Raw genomic sequence first — 4,766 nt, 5'->3', positions numbered from 1 at the left:
TCGAATTATTAAGTGATATAATCATAACATTAAAACCCTTTTTACAACACAATTCAAGCATATTAGCAGCAAAAATCTATACTCAAGATAACCTTAAGACAAGACACTAAAATACCCTTAGTTGTATTACTGATGAGACAATGAAATATATCATCAAATATTTGTCAAAATTAAATGCTGATTGGGCTACAAAGCTGGATACATTATTTGAAACATACATAATTTAAGAGGCCGACACTTTATCTCAAATTTCATTCTCAAAGAGGGGCTGGTGATGGCCGACGCCATCCATAATTTACAAATAATTCCTCGCCAGCTTGTAATGATCTTGTAGCACACACTACTATATATATGGGTACATCTCTAATCATATAACATGGCTCGTGACTATTCTCACACTCCATAAAGTTACAATTTGTTCTCTCATTTCTCCCTCTACTACTATTGATTAGCCCTGCTATATTTCCTTGAGCATAGGGTCTTCCATCAATATAAAGCCGCGATCCACAATTATATCTAATGTTTCTTTCGGTGAGTGAGGCCGCATTAGCACAAAGCCCATATGTTGTCATACTTCTGATAAAGCGAACAAGTGCATGCCATGCGCCCCAACCATAAATGGGCCCACAAAATGACATAAGAGTCACCTCTGAGTTTGCGGGCACGCGTAAATCCTGTGCAATAAAGAGACCTCGTCCACCATTGGGAATGGTAGATGGTGCAATCACATATTGAGCACCCCAAAAGCTGAAAACCTCTCCGTCTGCTAGAAGGGCTGCTCCCAACCATCCTCCATAGCGTCTACGATCGTACGTTTGAATGAGAGATAGAAGACGATCAGGCAATGGATGATCACCCAATGTCTCTGATTGGGCACCGAGGGGCAAAGAAGTTGATGATGCCTCCATTTGCAACTGAAAAACGGCTTGACCATATCGTGTGCGTGGAAGGAATGAAGGATCAATTCCATGGTCTTCACAATCCTCATGAAATCGAGGATGTAGAACTGGTACGTGCTGAATAATGCATCATTGTTGATTATATGAAGGGTGAGACACACATGGAACACGATTAATAGTGCGGAGTAAACTTGGATATGAATTTATACATAGTTCTAAAATGACATCACTTACCATGGGATGCTCCCGTTCCTCTTGTGGTGGCATATCAGGACATGGACCATACTGCTCCATATGGGCAAAACATATGCGTCGCATTCGTCGATGAGTGCCATGGCATGCTGCACACCAACATGGGATTCTTTCAACGTAATATGTTTGTGAGTCGCCTAGTGTCGTAGATGATGTGGAAGAAGAGGAACCATCTCCTCTCGCAACTACAGATGGACGCACAGGAAGAGTGGGAGGAGGCGGTGTCCCAGAGGATGATCCGGAATCTGCATTCATAAAATATTAATGTCATATTAATATCATTAAAAATCAAAGAAAACTTGAACAAAAATAATACACATACAAAGTCATCCTAGAAGTGTTTGTAAATGCTATGGTAGCGCACAATGCATATTTGCTTATCCCCAGGTTAAGAATAATGTTCTTCCCTCAGCAGAAACTAGTTAATTTGTAATCATACCTTCTTACTGTACTTATGTCCATATTAGAGGCTTACAGTAACCTTGCATAAAATAGTTCTTCAAGGTGTAATTGACATGCACCCAAATGCGTTAGCATAGCATATACGGACCGTCAGCCGGTCCGTATGCACTATGGATGTGCAATTGGTCCATTCGGAGAGCTAGTTGTTAGGGGCAAGGCAAAGAAGGCATTTTGGAAGGCACAATGGACGACAAGTGTGAAAGCATTTTGGAAGGCACAATGGACGACAAGTGTGAAAGCCGGATTGAGATCCGAAGAGTTGTGGCCTTTTAGCCTTTTGGCGATCTATGTATTTGGCGGATTAGTTATCATGCAGCGTGTTCTGTAGGAAGCGCAAGATTCAGTATTTTTGTCATGTGTTTTGGCAGTTTGTAGTAGATGAAGTTTCAGTTTCTGTTTTGTTTTTCCTTCATGATGATGTAGCCTTGTTTTGGATTGATGAAGAAGCAGAATTTTCGGTGTCTTTGCAATTCATGTTTTGTCACATTCATTGTCTTTGTTCATGAAGAATGTTAGTGATGATTCTCTTCTCTTTGGCACGCGAGTAAACACTAGTACGCTCTCCAAATGCACCCAATTGAGCATCCATAGCGCATACTGACCGCTACATTTATTTATTTATCTATCCACCTACCTATGTATATGTGTTTATATATCCATCTATATGTTTATTGATCGTAAATTGTGAAACCTTGTAATAACACACTGTTGTTAAATGCTTAGGAAATTTGCGGTCATCCCTGAGCATACACGCCCACCTGCGATGTGCAAAGATTCTTGGCGGCACTTCAGGAAAGAGATTCGCTTGAGAGTGACATGGCCTCAATAGAAGGTACACAAAGTTAATTCACTCAATGCATATGATAGGTACTTCTCGAATAGCATTAATTATATATTCATATAAAAGCGCATTTAATTTGCAGGAGGCAGCACAGGCTCGTTTCCAGTCAGGGCACACCTCTCGGCTTGGCCGGATGGGCTCTAATGGCTTTCGAGCACTCTTTGTAAGTGCACAAATTTTTTGTTCGACTATCTATAGGTATTTGTATATACATACTTATATATATATATGTATCCATGTATCTATGATCTCATATGCATTCAATTCACTTCTTACTTATATATATGCAATGTTTAAATGACAGAGAAAGGATTATGGTCGAGCACCATCTGCAGACAAGATACGGAGAGCCACAATTTACGGTTACAGAGCGCTACAGAAGGAGATGCCGACACCCGATGCTTTTGTAAGTAATTCTTTCAAATATTATTTTATGCCAATCAAGATCTGCATGTGTTATATGTTATATGGTTTTTTTATACTCAAATAGCCAATAGACATTTTTAATTGCAGGAGCAACATGGTGAGAACGACATGGACGAGGTTGCTCGACAGGTAGCAGCAGGGTTATCATCGCAACCACCCAAGAATGTACAAGAGGAGGACTCTTCCTCCGATGACTCCGATTAATGATAGAGCCATTTAGTGCTGAGTTTGTAGACATAATTTTTTGATACATATAGTCGCTCATTCAGAATGATGGCGCTCTTTCATTAACATTTTCTTTATGTATGTGTGTTTTTGGCCATGATGCACATGTGTTATATCTATCAAGAGTTTCTTGAAGTGTCTACCTCCCAAATCTACAGATTTAAATGTTAATTGATTGCAAAAATTAATTTATACTTACCGTAATCGATGTCGGCCATTGCTTTTTCAAAAGTCGATGTATGTCGATTCTTGGGTCTTTTGTCGTACACGAATGCGCGTGCGTATGTGTGTGTGTGAGAGAGAGAGAGAGAGAGAGAGAGAGAGAAAGAGAGAAAGAGAGATTTTTTATGATGTTTGTATACGTACGATGTGTGTGTGATAAAGAGGCAAGTGTGTATGAGAGAGAGAGAGAGAGAGAGAGAGAGAGAGAGAGAGAGAGAGAGAGACCAATGTTTATGTGAAGTGTGTGTGTGTGAGAGAGAGAGAGAGAGAGGGAGAAAGAGAGAGAGAGAGAGAGACTAATGTTTATGTGAAGTGTGTGTGTGTGTGAGAGAGAGAGAGAGGGAGAAAGAGAGAGAGAATGTGTGTGCAAGAGACACAAGTGGAGATAATGTGTATGAGAGAGAGAGCGAGAGAGAATGCGCATCGGCTAAAAAAAACGTTCAGAACAAAGGTCTTTTAAGCGACCCCAACGGCTAAAAAAAATAATACAAATAGGGTCGCTTATGCCACCTTCGTAACGTCGTTTATGCCACCCAAACAGGGTCGTTTATGCCACCTTCGTAGGGTCGTTTATGCCACCCAAACAGGGTCGTTTATGCCACCCAAAATAGGGTCGTTTATGCCACCTTCGTAGGGTCGTTTATGCCACTCAAAAAAGGTCGCTTATGCCACCCAAACTTAGGTGTTTATGCCACTCAATTTGCGTCGTTTATGCCACCAAACAACGTGGTTTATGCCACCCTCGAAACGTCGTTTATGCCACCCAAATGCGATGCATATGCCACCCTAAAAACGTGGTTTATGCCACCCAAATAGCGTCGTTTATGCATCGCAAAAACGTCGCTATAGAGGTCGTTTAAACGATGTTCAAAAGCGACCTTTGAAACGACTTCTGTAGCGACCCCCGTAAGGGTCGCTACAGGCTTCTACTCTTGTAGTGGCTTAAAGCTTTAATCATAGGGCTTATGCTTAAAGCTTTATGCATAAGCTTAATACATAAGGGATATGCATTAAGCTTTAATCATAAGGCTTATGCTTAAAGCTTTAAGCATAAGCCATATGCTTAATGCATTAAGCTTTAAGCATAAATCTTATGCATAAGATTAATACATAAGCCATATGCATTAAGCTTTAAGCATAAGCCTTATGCATTAAGCTTCATGAAAAAATCTTATGCATAAATCCTTGTGCTTAAGGCTCTATGCATAAGGCTTCATGCATAAATCCTTATGCTTAAGCCTCTATGCATAAGGCTTCATGCATAAGGCATCATGCAATAAGACCTTATGCATAAATCCTTCATGCATGAAGCCATAATGCTTGTTAAATAAGGCCCTTATGCTTAAGCCTTATGCATAGAGTCTTAATACTTAAGCCTCAAAGCTTTATGCATACAGACTTCATGAGATTTATGCATAAGCTTTAAAAACTTATTACAT

At 40.1% G+C, this 4,766-nt stretch overlaps 1 long non-coding RNA gene across 1 annotated transcript; it reads right to left on the bottom strand.

The window, feature by feature from the left end:
• Positions 1–359: 359 nt before the first annotated feature.
• Positions 360–1,398, bottom strand: LOC147626354 (uncharacterized). Its single transcript, XR_015268646.1, has 2 exons — positions 1,134–1,398; positions 360–1,016 (listed from the first exon to the last, which is right to left on the bottom strand). It is a non-coding gene; the product is annotated as an uncharacterized LOC147626354 (long non-coding RNA).
• Between the last annotated feature and the right edge of the window lie 3,368 nt (positions 1,399–4,766).

This window comes from Cibotium barometz, chromosome 22, assembly GCF_041138505.1.
Source record: "Cibotium barometz isolate CiBa-2024 chromosome 22, ASM4113850v1, whole genome shotgun sequence".
Classification (NCBI taxonomy): domain Eukaryota; kingdom Viridiplantae; phylum Streptophyta; class Polypodiopsida; order Cyatheales; family Cibotiaceae; genus Cibotium; species Cibotium barometz.
Note: the sequence above shows the minus strand (reverse complement) of the source record. Positions and strands in the feature narration are given on the sequence as shown.